General features: G+C 45.5%; 27 non-coding genes and 1 pseudogene across 27 annotated transcripts; all 28 read right to left on the bottom strand.

Moving 5' to 3' along the window:
* Positions 1-245: 245 nt before the first annotated feature.
* LOC145432510 (5S ribosomal RNA) lies at positions 246-364 on the bottom strand. The gene has a single exon (XR_013912810.1). It is a non-coding gene; the product is annotated as a 5S ribosomal RNA (ribosomal RNA).
* Positions 365-760: 396 nt separating this feature from the next.
* Positions 761-879, bottom strand: LOC145432509 (5S ribosomal RNA). Its single transcript, XR_013912809.1, has one exon. It is a non-coding gene; the product is annotated as a 5S ribosomal RNA (ribosomal RNA).
* Positions 880-1,275: 396 nt separating this feature from the next.
* LOC145432508 (5S ribosomal RNA) lies at positions 1,276-1,394 on the bottom strand. Its single transcript, XR_013912808.1, has one exon. It is a non-coding gene; the product is annotated as a 5S ribosomal RNA (ribosomal RNA).
* A 396-nt stretch (positions 1,395-1,790) lies between these two features.
* On the bottom strand, positions 1,791-1,909 carry LOC145432507 (5S ribosomal RNA). Its single transcript, XR_013912807.1, has one exon. It is a non-coding gene; the product is annotated as a 5S ribosomal RNA (ribosomal RNA).
* A 396-nt stretch (positions 1,910-2,305) lies between these two features.
* LOC145432521 (5S ribosomal RNA) lies at positions 2,306-2,424 on the bottom strand. Its single transcript, XR_013912820.1, has one exon. It is a non-coding gene; the product is annotated as a 5S ribosomal RNA (ribosomal RNA).
* A 396-nt stretch (positions 2,425-2,820) lies between these two features.
* LOC145432543 (5S ribosomal RNA) lies at positions 2,821-2,939 on the bottom strand. The gene has a single exon (XR_013912841.1). It is a non-coding gene; the product is annotated as a 5S ribosomal RNA (ribosomal RNA).
* A 396-nt stretch (positions 2,940-3,335) lies between these two features.
* LOC145432506 (5S ribosomal RNA) lies at positions 3,336-3,454 on the bottom strand. Its single transcript, XR_013912806.1, has one exon. It is a non-coding gene; the product is annotated as a 5S ribosomal RNA (ribosomal RNA).
* Positions 3,455-3,850: 396 nt separating this feature from the next.
* Positions 3,851-3,969, bottom strand: LOC145432505 (5S ribosomal RNA). The gene has a single exon (XR_013912805.1). It is a non-coding gene; the product is annotated as a 5S ribosomal RNA (ribosomal RNA).
* A 396-nt stretch (positions 3,970-4,365) lies between these two features.
* On the bottom strand, positions 4,366-4,484 carry LOC145432504 (5S ribosomal RNA). The gene has a single exon (XR_013912804.1). It is a non-coding gene; the product is annotated as a 5S ribosomal RNA (ribosomal RNA).
* Positions 4,485-4,880: 396 nt separating this feature from the next.
* Positions 4,881-4,999, bottom strand: LOC145432503 (5S ribosomal RNA). Its single transcript, XR_013912803.1, has one exon. It is a non-coding gene; the product is annotated as a 5S ribosomal RNA (ribosomal RNA).
* A 396-nt stretch (positions 5,000-5,395) lies between these two features.
* LOC145432501 (5S ribosomal RNA) lies at positions 5,396-5,514 on the bottom strand. The gene has a single exon (XR_013912802.1). It is a non-coding gene; the product is annotated as a 5S ribosomal RNA (ribosomal RNA).
* A 396-nt stretch (positions 5,515-5,910) lies between these two features.
* LOC145432500 (5S ribosomal RNA) lies at positions 5,911-6,029 on the bottom strand. The gene has a single exon (XR_013912801.1). It is a non-coding gene; the product is annotated as a 5S ribosomal RNA (ribosomal RNA).
* A 396-nt stretch (positions 6,030-6,425) lies between these two features.
* On the bottom strand, positions 6,426-6,544 carry LOC145432498 (5S ribosomal RNA). The gene has a single exon (XR_013912799.1). It is a non-coding gene; the product is annotated as a 5S ribosomal RNA (ribosomal RNA).
* Positions 6,545-6,940: 396 nt separating this feature from the next.
* Positions 6,941-7,059, bottom strand: LOC145432497 (5S ribosomal RNA). The gene has a single exon (XR_013912798.1). It is a non-coding gene; the product is annotated as a 5S ribosomal RNA (ribosomal RNA).
* A 396-nt stretch (positions 7,060-7,455) lies between these two features.
* LOC145460107 (5S ribosomal RNA) lies at positions 7,456-7,574 on the bottom strand. The gene has a single exon (XR_013912797.1). It is a non-coding gene; the product is annotated as a 5S ribosomal RNA (ribosomal RNA).
* Positions 7,575-7,970: 396 nt separating this feature from the next.
* On the bottom strand, positions 7,971-8,089 carry LOC145432548 (5S ribosomal RNA). The gene has a single exon (XR_013912846.1). It is a non-coding gene; the product is annotated as a 5S ribosomal RNA (ribosomal RNA).
* A 396-nt stretch (positions 8,090-8,485) lies between these two features.
* On the bottom strand, positions 8,486-8,604 carry LOC145460106 (5S ribosomal RNA). The gene has a single exon (XR_013921720.1). It is a non-coding gene; the product is annotated as a 5S ribosomal RNA (ribosomal RNA).
* Positions 8,605-9,000: 396 nt separating this feature from the next.
* LOC145460105 (5S ribosomal RNA) lies at positions 9,001-9,119 on the bottom strand. Its single transcript, XR_013921719.1, has one exon. It is a non-coding gene; the product is annotated as a 5S ribosomal RNA (ribosomal RNA).
* Positions 9,120-9,515: 396 nt separating this feature from the next.
* LOC145432547 (5S ribosomal RNA) lies at positions 9,516-9,634 on the bottom strand. The gene has a single exon (XR_013912845.1). It is a non-coding gene; the product is annotated as a 5S ribosomal RNA (ribosomal RNA).
* Positions 9,635-10,030: 396 nt separating this feature from the next.
* LOC145460104 (5S ribosomal RNA) lies at positions 10,031-10,149 on the bottom strand. Its single transcript, XR_013921718.1, has one exon. It is a non-coding gene; the product is annotated as a 5S ribosomal RNA (ribosomal RNA).
* Positions 10,150-10,545: 396 nt separating this feature from the next.
* LOC145432545 (5S ribosomal RNA) lies at positions 10,546-10,664 on the bottom strand. The gene has a single exon (XR_013912843.1). It is a non-coding gene; the product is annotated as a 5S ribosomal RNA (ribosomal RNA).
* Positions 10,665-11,060: 396 nt separating this feature from the next.
* Positions 11,061-11,179, bottom strand: LOC145460103 (5S ribosomal RNA). Its single transcript, XR_013921717.1, has one exon. It is a non-coding gene; the product is annotated as a 5S ribosomal RNA (ribosomal RNA).
* Positions 11,180-11,575: 396 nt separating this feature from the next.
* Positions 11,576-11,694, bottom strand: LOC145460102 (5S ribosomal RNA). Its single transcript, XR_013921716.1, has one exon. It is a non-coding gene; the product is annotated as a 5S ribosomal RNA (ribosomal RNA).
* A 396-nt stretch (positions 11,695-12,090) lies between these two features.
* On the bottom strand, positions 12,091-12,209 carry LOC145460101 (5S ribosomal RNA). Its single transcript, XR_013921715.1, has one exon. It is a non-coding gene; the product is annotated as a 5S ribosomal RNA (ribosomal RNA).
* Positions 12,210-12,605: 396 nt separating this feature from the next.
* On the bottom strand, positions 12,606-12,724 carry LOC145432544 (5S ribosomal RNA). The gene has a single exon (XR_013912842.1). It is a non-coding gene; the product is annotated as a 5S ribosomal RNA (ribosomal RNA).
* A 396-nt stretch (positions 12,725-13,120) lies between these two features.
* On the bottom strand, positions 13,121-13,239 carry LOC145460100 (5S ribosomal RNA). The gene has a single exon (XR_013921714.1). It is a non-coding gene; the product is annotated as a 5S ribosomal RNA (ribosomal RNA).
* Positions 13,240-13,635: 396 nt separating this feature from the next.
* On the bottom strand, positions 13,636-13,754 carry LOC145460098 (5S ribosomal RNA). The gene has a single exon (XR_013921712.1). It is a non-coding gene; the product is annotated as a 5S ribosomal RNA (ribosomal RNA).
* Positions 13,755-14,150: 396 nt separating this feature from the next.
* LOC145432595 (5S ribosomal RNA) lies at positions 14,151-14,269 on the bottom strand (annotated as a pseudogene).
* Between the last annotated feature and the right edge of the window lie 381 nt (positions 14,270-14,650).

Genomic DNA, 14,650 nt, shown 5'->3' with positions numbered 1-14,650 from the left:
GGTCGAACATCATCGGCATCCTGCTTTTTTCTTGTATCTGCTCGAAAAACACACGATCGAGTAAGCTCTCGCTGTCGGAGTAGTTATTTTATTGCACTTTCCGTCAGGTAAAAACAGTACGAGATTGTCATATATTGAAAATGTGGTAAGCCTACTACAATTATAAACTTCGCGCGATAGAGTTCATATGAAAATACAACATGGCGATCAAATTGATCGAGTTTGTGTGAAAAAATGCAAAAGCTGACCTACTACACCCGGTATTCCCAGCCGGTCACCCATGCAAGTACTAACTGGGCCCAACGCTGCTTAACTTCCGAGATCGGACGAGATCGGGTGTATTCAACGTGGTATGGTCGTAGGCGACAGTGGTTACAATCTGTGCCGTTTTATATGTGACATTTTCCGTTGTCTCAGGCGAAATGTCGCCACGCTGCCAACGATCTGCCTGAAAAGCAGATCGTCTGATTGCGCTGAGGCACTTTCGGACGAACTGGAGAGAAAAGTCTGCTAGCGGTCGAACATCATCGGCATCCTGCTTTTTTCTTGTATCTGGTCGAAAAACACACGATCGAGTAAGCTCTCGCTGTCGGAGTAGTTATTTTATTGCACTTTCCGTCAGGTAAAAACAGTACGAGATTGTCATATATTGAAAATGTGGTAAGCCTACTACAATTATAAACTTCGCGCGATAGAGTTCATATGAAAATACAACATGGCGATCAAATTGATCGAGTTTGTGTGAAAAAATGCAAAAGCTGACCTACTACACCCGGTATTCCCAGCCGGTCACCCATGCAAGTACTAACTGGGCCCAACGCTGCTTAACTTCCGAGATCGGACGAGATCGGGTGTATTCAACGTGGTATGGTCGTAGGCGACAGTGGTTACAATCTGTGCCGTTTTATATGTGACATTTTCCGTTGTCTCAGGCGAAATGTCGCCACGCTGCCAACGATCTGCCTGAAAAGCAGATCGTCTGATTGCGCTGAGGCACTTTCGGACGAACTGGAGAGAAAAGTCTGCTAGCGGTCGAACATCATCGGCATCCTGCTTTTTTCTTGTATCTGGTCGAAAAACACACGATCGAGTAAGCTCTCGCTGTCGGAGTAGTTATTTTATTGCACTTTCCGTCAGGTAAAAACAGTACGAGATTGTGATATATTGAAAATGTGGTAAGCCTACTACAATTATAAACTTCGCGCGATAGAGTTCATATGAAAATACAACATGGCGATCAAATTGATCGAGTTTGTGTGAAAAAATGCAAAAGCTGACCTACTACACCCGGTATTCCCAGCCGGTCACCCATGCAAGTACTAACTGGGCCCAACGCTGCTTAACTTCCGAGATCGGACGAGATCGGGTGTATTCAACGTGGTATGGTCGTAGGCGACAGTGGTTACAATCTGTGCCGTTTTATATGTGACATTTTCCGTTGTCTCAGGCGAAATGTCGCCACGCTGCCAACGATCTGCCTGAAAAGCAGATCGTCTGATTGCGCTGAAGCACTTTCGGGCGAACTGGAGAGAAAAGTCTGCTAGCGGTCGAACATCATCGGCATCCTGCTTTTTTCTTGTATCTGGTCGAAAAACACACGATCGAGTAAGCTCTCGCTGTCGGAGTAGTTATTTTATTGCACTTTCCGTCAGGTAAAAACAGTACGAGATTGTCATATATTGAAAATGTGGTAAGCCTACTACAATTATAAACTTCGCGCGATAGAGTTCATATGAAAATACAACATGGCGATCAAATTGATCGAGTTTGTGTGAAAAAATGCAAAAGCTGACCTACTACACCCGGTATTCCCAGCCGGTCACCCATGCAAGTACTAACTGGGCCCAACGCTGCTTAACTTCCGAGATCGGACGAGATCGGGTGTATTCAACGTGGTATGGTCGTAGGCGACAGTGGTTACAATCTGTGCCGTTTTATATGTGACATTTTCCGTTGTCTCGGGCGAAATGTCGCCACGCTGCCAACGATCTGCCTGAAAAGCAGATCGTCTGATTGCGCTGAGGCACTTTCGGACGAACTGGAGAGAAAAGTCTGCTAGCGGTCGAACATCATCGGCATCCTGCTTTTTTCTTGTATCTGGTCGAAAAACACACGATCGAGTAAGCTCTCGCTGTCGGAGTAGTTATTTTATTGCACTTTCCGTCAGGTAAAAACAGTACGAGATTGTCATATATTGAAAATGTGGTAAGCCTACTACAATTATAAACTTCGCGCGATAGAGTTCATATGAAAATACAACATGGCGATCAAATTGATCGAGTTTGTGTGAAAAAATGCAAAAGCTGACCTACTACACCCGGTATTCCCAGCCGGTCACCCATGCAAGTACTAACTGGGCCCAACGCTGCTTAACTTCCGAGATCGGACGAGATCGGGTGTATTCAACGTGGTATGGTCGCAGGCGACAGTGGTTACAATCTGTGCCGTTTTATATGTGACATTTTCCGTTGTCTCAGGCGAAATGTCGCCACGCTGCCAACGATCTGCCTGAAAAGCAGATCGTCTGATTGCGCTGAGGCACTTTCGGACGAACTGGAGAGAAAAGTCTGCTAGCGGTCGAACATCATCGGCATCCTGCTTTTTTCTTGTATCTGGTCGAAAAACACACGATCGAGTAAGCTCTCGCTGTCGGAGTAGTTATTTTATTGCACTTTCCGTCAGGTAAAAACAGTACGAGATTGTCATATATTGAAAATGTGGTAAGCCTACTACAATTATAAACTTCGCGCGATAGAGTTCATATGAAAATACAACATGGCGATCAAATTGATCGAGTTTGTGTGAAAAAATGCAAAATCTGACCTACTACACCCGGTATTCCCAGCCGGTCACCCATGCAAGAACTAACTGGGCCCAACGCTGCTTAACTTCCGAGATCGGACGAGATCGGGTGTATTCAACGTGGTATGGTCGTAGGCGACAGTGGTTACAATCTGTGCCGTTTTATATGTGACATTTTCCGTTGTCTCAGGCGAAATGTCGCCACGCTGCCAACGATCTGCCTGAAAAGCAGATCGTCTGATTGCGCTGAGGCACTTTCGGACGAACTGGAGAGAAAAGTCTGCTAGCGGTCGAACATCATCGGCATCCTGCTTTTTTCTTGTATCTGGTCGAAAAACACACGATCGAGTAAGCTCTCGCTGTCGGAGTAGTTATTTTATTGCACTTTCCGTCAGGTAAAAACAGTACGAGATTGTCATATATTGAAAATGTGGTAAGCCTACTACAATTATAAACTTCGCGCGATAGAGTTCATATGAAAATACAACATGGCGATCAAATTGATCGAGTTTGTGTGAAAAAATGCAAAAGCTGACCTACTACACCCGGTATTCCCAGCCGGTCACCCATGCAAGTACTAACTGGGCCCAACGCTGCTTAACTTCCGAGATCGGACGAGATCGGGTGTATTCAACGTGGTATGGTCGTAGGCGACAGTGGTTACAATCTGTGCCGTTTTATATGTGACATTTTCCGTTGTCTCAGGCGAAATGTCGCCACGCTGCCAACGATCTGCCTGAAAAGCAGATCGTCTGATTGCGCTGAGGCACTTTCGGACGAACTGGAGAGAAAAGTCTGCTAGCGGTCGAACATCATCGGCATCCTGCTTTTTTCTTGTATCTGGTCGAAAAACACACGATCGAGTAAGCTCTCGCTGTCGGAGTAGTTATTTTATTGCACTTTCCGTCAGGTAAAAACAGTACGAGATTGTCATATATTGAAAATGTGGTAAGCCTACTACAATTATAAACTTCGCGCGATAGAGTTCATATGAAAATACAACATGGCGATCAAATTGATCGAGTTTGTGTGAAAAAATGCAAAAGCTGACCTACTACACCCGGTATTCCCAGCCGGTCACCCATGCAAGTACTAACTGGGCCCAACGCTGCTTAACTTCCGAGATCGGACGAGATCGGGTGTATTCAACGTGGTATGGTCGTAGGCGACAGTGGTTACAATCTGTGCCGTTTTATATGTGACATTTTCCGTTGTCTCAGGCGAAATGTCGCCACGCTGCCAACGATCTGCCTGAAAAGCAGATCGTCTGATTGCGCTGAGGCACTTTCGGACGAACTGGAGAGAAAAGTCTGCTAGCGGTCGAACATCATCGGCATCCTGCTTTTTTCTTGTATCTGGTCGAAAAACACACGATCGAGTAAGCTCTCGCTGTCGGAGTAGTTATTTTATTGCACTTTCCGTCAGGTAAAAACAGTACGAGATTGTCATATATTGAAAATGTGGTAAGCCTACTACAATTATAAACTTCGCGCGATAGAGTTCATATGAAAATACAACATGGCGATCAAATTGATCGAGTTTGTGTGAAAAAATGCAAAAGCTGACCTACTACACCCGGTATTCCCAGCCGGTCACCCATGCAAGTACTAACTGGGCCCAACGCTGCTTAACTTCCGAGATCGGACGAGATCGGGTGTATTCAACGTGGTATGGTCGTAGGCGACAGTGGTTACAATCTGTGCCGTTTTATATGTGACATTTTCCGTTGTCTCAGGCGAAATGTCGCCACGCTGCCAACGATCTGCCTGAAAAGCAGATCGTCTGATTGCGCTGAGGCACTTTCGGACGAACTGGAGAGAAAAGTCTGCTAGCGGTCGAACATCATCGGCATCCTGCTTTTTTCTTGTATCTGGTCGAAAAACACACGATCGAGTAAGCTCTCGCTGTCGGAGTAGTTATTTTATTGCACTTTCCGTCAGGTAAAAACAGTACGAGATTGTCATATATTGAAAATGTGGTAAGCCTACTACAATTATAAACTTCGCGCGATAGAGTTCATATGAAAATACAACATGGCGATCAAATTGATCGAGTTTGTGTGAAAAAATGCAAAAGCTGACCTACTACACCCGGTATTCCCAGCCGGTCACCCATGCAAGTACTAACTGGGCCCAACGCTGCTTAACTTCCGAGATCGGACGAGATCGGGTGTATTCAACGTGGTATGGTCGTAGGCGACAGTGGTTACAATCTGTGCCGTTTTATATGTGACATTTTCCGTTGTCTCAGGCGAAATGTCGCCACGCTGCCAACGATCTGCCTGAAAAGCAGATCGTCTGATTGCGCTGAGGCACTTTCGGACGAACTGGAGAGAAAAGTCTGCTAGCGGTCGAACATCATCGGCATCCTGCTTTTTTCTTGTATCTGGTCGAAAAACACACGATCGAGTAAGCTCTCGCTGTCGGAGTAGTTATTTTATTGCACTTTCCGTCAGGTAAAAACAGTACGAGATTGTCATATATTGAAAATGTGGTAAGCCTACTACAATTATAAACTTCGCGCGATAGAGTTCATATGAAAATACAACATGGCGATCAAATTGATCGAGTTTGTGTGAAAAAATGCAAAAGCTGACCTACTACACCCGGTATTCCCAGCCGGTCACCCATGCAAGTACTAACTGGGCCCAACGCTGCTTAACTTCCGAGATCGGACGAGATCGGGTGTATTCAACGTGGTATGGTCGTAGGCGACAGTGGTTACAATCTGTGCCGTTTTATATGTGACATTTTCCGTTGTCTCAGGCGAAATGTCGCCACGCTGCCAACGATCTGCCTGAAAAGCAGATCGTCTGATTGCGCTGAGGCACTTTCGGACGAACTGGAGAGAAAAGTCTGCTAGCGGTCGAACATCATCGGCATCCTGCTTTTTTCTTGTATCTGGTCGAAAAACACACGATCGAGTAAGCTCTCGCTGTCGGAGTAGTTATTTTATTGCACTTTCCGTCAGGTAAAAACAGTACGAGATTGTGATATATTGAAAATGTGGTAAGCCTACTACAATTATAAACTTCGCGCGATAGAGTTCATATGAAAATACAACATGGCGATCAAATTGATCGAGTTTGTGTGAAAAAATGCAAAAGCTGACCTACTACACCCGGTATTCCCAGCCGGTCACCCATGCAAGTACTAACTGGGCCCAACGCTGCTTAACTTCCGAGATCGGACGAGATCGGGTGTATTCAACGTGGTATGGTCGTAGGCGACAGTGGTTACAATCTGTGCCGTTTTATATGTGACATTTTCCGTTGTCTCAGGCGAAATGTCGCCACGCTGCCAACGATCTGCCTGAAAAGCAGATCGTCTGATTGCGCTGAAGCACTTTCGGGCGAACTGGAGAGAAAAGTCTGCTAGCGGTCGAACATCATCGGCATCCTGCTTTTTTCTTGTATCTGGTCGAAAAACACACGATCGAGTAAGCTCTCGCTGTCGGAGTAGTTATTTTATTGCACTTTCCGTCAGGTAAAAACAGTACGAGATTGTCATATATTGAAAATGTGGTAAGCCTACTACAATTATAAACTTCGCGCGATAGAGTTCATATGAAAATACAACATGGCGATCAAATTGATCGAGTTTGTGTGAAAAAATGCAAAAGCTGACCTACTACACCCGGTATTCCCAGCCGGTCACCCATGCAAGTACTAACTGGGCCCAACGCTGCTTAACTTCCGAGATCGGACGAGATCGGGTGTATTCAACGTGGTATGGTCGTAGGCGACAGTGGTTACAATCTGTGCCGTTTTATATGTGACATTTTCCGTTGTCTCGGGCGAAATGTCGCCACGCTGCCAACGATCTGCCTGAAAAGCAGATCGTCTGATTGCGCTGAGGCACTTTCGGACGAACTGGAGAGAAAAGTCTGCTAGCGGTCGAACATCATCGGCATCCTGCTTTTTTCTTGTATCTGGTCGAAAAACACACGATCGAGTAAGCTCTCGCTGTCGGAGTAGTTATTTTATTGCACTTTCCGTCAGGTAAAAACAGTACGAGATTGTCATATATTGAAAATGTGGTAAGCCTACTACAATTATAAACTTCGCGCGATAGAGTTCATATGAAAATACAACATGGCGATCAAATTGATCGAGTTTGTGTGAAAAAATGCAAAAGCTGACCTACTACACCCGGTATTCCCAGCCGGTCACCCATGCAAGTACTAACTGGGCCCAACGCTGCTTAACTTCCGAGATCGGACGAGATCGGGTGTATTCAACGTGGTATGGTCGTAGGCGACAGTGGTTACAATCTGTGCCGTTTTATATGTGACATTTTCCGTTGTCTCAGGCGAAATGTCGCCACGCTGCCAACGATCTGCCTGAAAAGCAGATCGTCTGATTGCGCTGAGGCACTTTCGGACGAACTGGAGAGAAAAGTCTGCTAGCGGTCGAACATCATCGGCATCCTGCTTTTTTCTTGTATCTGGTCGAAAAACACACGATCGAGTAAGCTCTCGCTGTCGGAGTAGTTATTTTATTGCACTTTCCGTCAGGTAAAAACAGTACGAGATTGTCATATATTGAAAATGTGGTAAGCCTACTACAATTATAAACTTCGCGCGATAGAGTTCATATGAAAATACAACATGGCGATCAAATTGATCGAGTTTGTGTGAAAAAATGCAAAAGCTGACCTACTACACCCGGTATTCCCAGCCGGTCACCCATGCAAGTACTAACTGGGCCCAACGCTGCTTAACTTCCGAGATCGGACGAGATCGGGTGTATTCAACGTGGTATGGTCGTAGGCGACAGTGGTTACAATCTGTGCCGTTTTATATGTGACATTTTCCGTTGTCTCAGGCGAAATGTCGCCACGCTGCCAACGATCTGCCTGAAAAGCAGATCGTCTGATTGCGCTGAGGCACTTTCGGACGAACTGGAGAGAAAAGTCTGCTAGCGGTCGAACATCATCGGCATCCTGCTTTTTTCTTGTATCTGGTCGAAAAACACACGATCGAGTAAGCTCTCGCTGTCGGAGTAGTTATTTTATTGCACATTCCGTCAGGTAAAAACAGTACGAGATTGTCATATATTGAAAATGTGGTAAGCCTACTACAATTATAAACTTCGCGCGATAGAGTTCATATGAAAATACAACATGGCGATCAAATTGATCGAGTTTGTGTGAAAAAATGCAAAAGCTGACCTACTACACCCGGTATTCCCAGCCGGTCACCCATGCAAGTAATAACTGGGCCCAACGCTGCTTAACTTCCGAGATCGGACGAGATCGGGTGTATTCAACGTGGTATGGTCGTAGGCGACAGTGGTTACAATCTGTGCCGTTTTATATGTGACATTTTCCGTTGTCTCAGGCGAAATGTCGCCACGCTGCCAACGATCTGCCTGAAAAGCAGATCGTCTGATTGCGCTGAGGCACTTTCGGACGAACTGGAGAGAAAAGTCTGCTAGCGGTCGAACATCATCGGCATCCTGCTTTTTTCTTGTATCTGGTCGAAAAACACACGATCGAGTAAGCTCTCGCTGTCGGAGTAGTTATTTTATTGCACTTTCCGTCAGGTAAAAACAGTACGAGATTGTCATATATTGAAAATGTGGTAAGCCTACTACAATTATAAACTTCGCGCGATAGAGTTCATATGAAAATACAACATGGCGATCAAATTGATCGAGTTTGTGTGAAAAAATGCAAAAGCTGACCTACTACACCCGGTATTCCCAGCCGGTCACCCATGCAAGTACTAACTGGGCCCAACGCTGCTTAACTTCCGAGATCGGACGAGATCGGGTGTATTCAACGTGGTATGGTCGTAGGCGACAGTGGTTACAATCTGTGCCGTTTTATATGTGACATTTTCCGTTGTCTCGGGCGAAATGTCGCCACGCTGCCAACGATCTGCCTGAAAAGCAGATCGTCTGATTGCGCTGAGGCACTTTCGGACGAACTGGAGAGAAAAGTCTGCTAGCGGTCGAACATCATCGGCATCCTGCTTTTTTCTTGTATCTGCTCGAAAAACACACGATCGAGTAAGCTCTCGCTGTCGGAGTAGTTATTTTATTGCACTTTCCGTCAGGTAAAAACAGTACGAGATTGTCATATATTGAAAATGTGGTAAGCCTACTACAATTATAAACTTCGCGCGATAGAGTTCATATGAAAATACAACATGGCGATCAAATTGATCGAGTTTGTGTGAAAAAATGCAAAAGCTGACCTACTACACCCGGTATTCCCAGCCGGTCACCCATGCAAGTACTAACTGGGCCCAACGCTGCTTAACTTCCGAGATCGGACGAGATCGGGTGTATTCAACGTGGTATGGTCGTAGGCGACAGTGGTTACAATCTGTGCCGTTTTATATGTGACATTTTCCGTTGTCTCAGGCGAAATGTCGCCACGCTGCCAACGATCTGCCTGAAAAGCAGATCGTCTGATTGCGCTGAGGCACTTTCGGACGAACTGGAGAGAAAAGTCTGCTAGCGGTCGAACATCATCGGCATCCTGCTTTTTTCTTGTATCTGGTCGAAAAACACACGATCGAGTAAGCTCTCGCTGTCGGAGTAGTTATTTTATTGCACATTCCGTCAGGTAAAAACAGTACGAGATTGTCATATATTGAAAATGTGGTAAGCCTACTACAATTATAAACTTCGCGCGATAGAGTTCATATGAAAATACAACATGGCGATCAAATTGATCGAGTTTGTGTGAAAAAATGCAAAAGCTGACCTACTACACCCGGTATTCCCAGCCGGTCACCCATGCAAGTAATAACTGGGCCCAACGCTGCTTAACTTCCGAGATCGGACGAGATCGGGTGTATTCAACGTGGTATGGTCGTAGGCGACAGTGGTTACAATCTGTGCCGTTTTATATGTGACATTTTCCGTTGTCTCAGGCGAAATGTCGCCACGCTGCCAACGATCTGCCTGAAAAGCAGATCGTCTGATTGCGCTGAGGCACTTTCGGACGAACTGGAGAGAAAAGTCTGCTAGCGGTCGAACATCATCGGCATCCTGCTTTTTTCTTGTATCTGGTCGAAAAACACACGATCGAGTAAGCTCTCGCTGTCGGAGTAGTTATTTTATTGCACTTTCCGTCAGGTAAAAACAGTACGAGATTGTCATATATTGAAAATGTGGTAAGCCTACTACAATTATAAACTTCGCGCGATAGAGTTCATATGAAAATACAACATGGCGATCAAATTGATCGAGTTTGTGTGAAAAAATGCAAAAGCTGACCTACTACACCCGGTATTCCCAGCCGGTCACCCATGCAAGTACTAACTGGGCCCAACGCTGCTTAACTTCCGAGATCGGACGAGATCGGGTGTATTCAACGTGGTATGGTCGTAGGCGACAGTGGTTACAATCTGTGCCGTTTTATATGTGACATTTTCCGTTGTCTCGGGCGAAATGTCGCCACGCTGCCAACGATCTGCCTGAAAAGCAGATCGTCTGATTGCGCTGAGGCACTTTCGGACGAACTGGAGAGAAAAGTCTGCTAGCGGTCGAACATCATCGGCATCCTGCTTTTTTCTTGTATCTGCTCGAAAAACACACGATCGAGTAAGCTCTCGCTGTCGGAGTAGTTATTTTATTGCACTTTCCGTCAGGTAAAAACAGTACGAGATTGTCATATATTGAAAATGTGGTAAGCCTACTACAATTATAAACTTCGCGCGATAGAGTTCATATGAAAATACAACATGGCGATCAAATTGATCGAGTTTGTGTGAAAAAATGCAAAAGCTGACCTACTACACCCGGTATTCCCAGCCGGTCACCCATGCAAGTAATAACTGGGCCCAACGCTGCTTAACTTCCGAGATCGGACGAGATCGGGTGTATTCAACGTGGTATGGTCGTAGGCGACAGTGGTTACAATCTGTGCCGTTTTATATGTGACATTTTCCGTTGTCTCAGGCGAAATGTCGCCACGCTGCCAACGATCTGCCTGAAAAGCAGATCGTCTGATTGCGCTGAGGCACTTTCGGACGAACTGGAGAGAAAAGTCTGCTAGCGGTCGAACATCATCGGCATCCTGCTTTTTTCTTGTATCTGGTCGAAAAACACACGATCGAGTAAGCTCTCGCTGTCGGAGTAGTTATTTTATTGCACTTTCCGTCAGGTAAAAACAGTACGAGATTGTCATATATTGAAAATGTGGTAAGCCTACTACAATTATAAACTTCGCGCGATAGAGTTCATATGAAAATACAACATGGCGATCAAATTGATCGAGTTTGTGTGAAAAAATGCAAAAGCTGACCTACTACACCCGGTATTCCCAGCCGGTCACCCATGCAAGTACTAACTGGGCCCAACGCTGCTTAACTTCCGAGATCGGACGAGATCGGGTGTATTCAACGTGGTATGGTCGTAGGCGACAGTGGTTACAATCTGTGCCGTTTTATATGTGACATTTTCCGTTGTCTCGGGCGAAATGTCGCCACGCTGCCAACGATCTGCCTGAAAAGCAGATCGTCTGATTGCGCTGAGGCACTTTCGGACGAACTGGAGAGAAAAGTCTGCTAGCGGTCGAACATCATCGGCATCCTGCTTTTTTCTTGTATCTGCTCGAAAAACACACGATCGAGTAAGCTCTCGCTGTCGGAGTAGTTATTTTATTGCACTTTCCGTCAGGTAAAAACAGTACGAGATTGTCATATATTGAAAATGTGGTAAGCCTACTACAATTATAAACTTCGCGCGATAGAGTTCATATGAAAATACAACATGGCGATCAAATTGATCGAGTTTGTGTGAAAAAATGCAAAAGCTGACCTACTACACCCGGTATTCCCAGCCGGTCACCCATGCAAGTACTAACTGGGCCCAACGCTGCTTAACTTCCGAGATCGGACGAGATCGGGTGTATTCAACGTGGTATGGTCGTAGGCGACAGTGGTTACAATCTGTGCCGTTTTATATGTGACATTTTCCGTTGTCTCAGGCGAAATGTCGCCACGCTGCCAACGATCTGCCTGAAAAGCAGATCGTCTGATTGCGCTGAGGCACTTTCGGACGAACTGGAGAGAAAAGTCTGCTAGCGGTCGAACATCATCGGCATCCTGCTTTTTTCTTGTATCTGGTCGAAAAACACACGATCGAGTAAGCTCTCGCTGTCGGAGTAGTTATTTTATTGCACTTTCCGTCAGGTAAAAACAGTACGAGATTGTCATATATTGAAAATGTGGTAAGCCTACTACAATTATAAACTTCGCGCGATAGAGTTCATATGAAAATACAACATGGCGATCAAATTGATCGAGTTTGTGTGAAAAAATGCAAAAGCTGACCTACTACACCCGGTATTCCCAGCCGGTCACCCATGCAAGTACTAACTGGGCCCAACGCTGCTTAACTTCCGAGATCGGACGAGATCGGGTGTATTCAACGTGGTATGGTCGTAGGCGACAGTGGTTACAATCTGTGCCGTTTTATATGTGACATTTTCCGTTGTCTCAGGCGAAATGTCGCCACGCTGCCAACGATCTGCCTGAAAAGCAGATCGTCTGATTGCGCTGAGGCACTTTCGGACGAACTGGAGAGAAAAGTCTGCTAGCGGTCGAACATCATCGGCATCCTGCTTTTTTCTTGTATCTGGTCGAAAAACACACGATCGAGTAAGCTCTCGCTGTCGGAGTAGTTATTTTATTGCACATTCCGTCAGGTAAAAACAGTACGAGATTGTCATATATTGAAAATGTGGTAAGCCTACTACAATTATAAACTTCGCGCGATAGAGTTCATATGAAAATACAACATGGCGATCAAATTGATCGAGTTTGTGTGAAAAAATGCAAAAGCTGACCTACTACACCCGGTATTCCCAGCCGGTCACCCATGCAAGTAATAACTGGGCCCAACGCTGCTTAACTTCCGAGATCGGACGAGATCGGGTGTATTCAACGTGGTATGGTCGTAGGCGACAGTGGTTACAATCTGTGCCGTTTTATATGTGACATTTTCCGTTGTCTCAGGCGAAATGTCGCCACGCTGCCAACGATCTGCCTGAAAAGCAGATCGTCTGATTGCGCTGAGGCACTTTCGGACGAACTGGAGAGAAAAGTCTGCTAGCGGTCGAACATCATCGGCATCCTGCTTTTTTCTTGTATCTGGTCGAAAAACACACGATCGAGTAAGCTCTCGCTGTCGGAGTAGTTATTTAATTGCACTTTCCGTCAGGTAAAAACAGTACGAGATTGTCATATATTGAAAATGTGGTAAGCCTACTACAATTATAAACTTCGCGCGATAGAGTGCATATGAAAATACAACATGGCGATCAAATTGATCGAGTTTGTGTGAAAAAATGCAAAAGCTGACCTACTACACCCGGTATTCCCAGCCGGTCACCCATGCAAGTACTAACTGGGCCCAACGCTGCTTAACTTCCGAGATCGGACGAGATCGGGTGTATTCAACGTGGTATGGTCGTAGGCGACAGTGGTTACAATCTGTGCCGTTTTATATGTGACATTTTCCGTTGTCTCAGGCGAAATGTCGCCACGCTGCCAACGATCTGCCTGAAAAGCAGATCGTCTGATTGCGCTGAGGCACTTTCGGACGAACTGGAGAGAAAAGTCTGCTAGCGGTCGAACATCATCGGCATCCTGCTTTTTTCTTGTATCTGGTCGAAAAACACACGATCGAGTAAGCTCTCGCTGTCGGAGTAGTTATTTTATTGCACTTTCCGTCATGTAAAAACAGTACGAGATTGTCATATATTGAAAATGTGGTAAGCCTACTACAATTATAAACTTCGCGCGATAGAGTTCATATGAAAATACAACATGGCGATCAAATTGATCGAGTTTGTGTGAAAAAATGCAAAAGCTGACCTACTACACCCGGTATTCCCAGCCGGTCACCCATGCAAGTACTAACTGGGCCCAACGCTGCTTAACTTCCGAGATCGGACGAGATCGGGTGTATTCAACGTGGTATGGTCGTAGGCGACAGTGGTTACAATCTGTGCCGTTTTATATGTGACATTTTCCGTTGTCTCAGGCGAAATGTCGCCACGCTGCCAACGATCTGCCTGAAAAGCAGATCGTCTGATTGCGCTGAGGCACTTTCGGACGAACTGGAGAGAAAAGTCTGCTAGCGGTCGAACATCATCGGCATCCTGCTTTTTTCTTGTATCTGGTCGAAAAACACACGATCGAGTAAGCTCTCGCTGTCGGAGTAGTTATTTTATTGCACATTCCGTCAGGTAAAAACAGTACGAGATTGTCATATATTGAAAATGTGGTAAGCCTACTACAATTATAAACTTCGCGCGATAGAGTTCATATGAAAATACAACATGGCGATCAAATTGATCGAGTTTGTGTGAAAAAATGCAAAAGCTGACCTACTACACCCGGTATTCCAAGCCGGTCACCCATGCAAGTAATAACTGGGCCCAACGCTGCTTAACTTCCGAGATCGGACAAGATCGGGTGTATTCAACGTGGTATGGTCGTAGGCGACAGTGGTTACAATCTGTGCCGTTTTATATGTGACATTTTCCGTTGTCTCAGGCGAAATGTCGCCACGCTGCCAACGATCTGCCTGAAAAGCAGATCGTCTGATTGCGCTGAGGCACTTTCGGACGAACTGGAGAGAAAAGTCTGCTAGCGGTCGAACATCATCGGCATCCTGCTTTTTTCTTGTATCTGGTCGAAAAACACACGATCGAGTAAGCTCTCGCTGTCGGAGTAGTTATTTAATTGCACTTTCCGTCAGGTAAAAACAGTACGAGATTGTCATATATTGAAAATGTGGTAAGCCTACTACAATTATAAACTTCGCGCGATAGAGTGCATATGAAAATACAACATGGCGATCAAATTGATCGAGTTTGTGTGA

This window comes from Botryllus schlosseri, unplaced genomic scaffold (assembly GCF_051294905.1).
Source record: "Botryllus schlosseri isolate E-star unplaced genomic scaffold, Bs_hap1 Bs48a, whole genome shotgun sequence".
NCBI lineage: Eukaryota > Metazoa > Chordata > Ascidiacea > Stolidobranchia > Styelidae > Botryllus > Botryllus schlosseri.
Note: the sequence above shows the minus strand (reverse complement) of the source record. Positions and strands in the feature narration are given on the sequence as shown.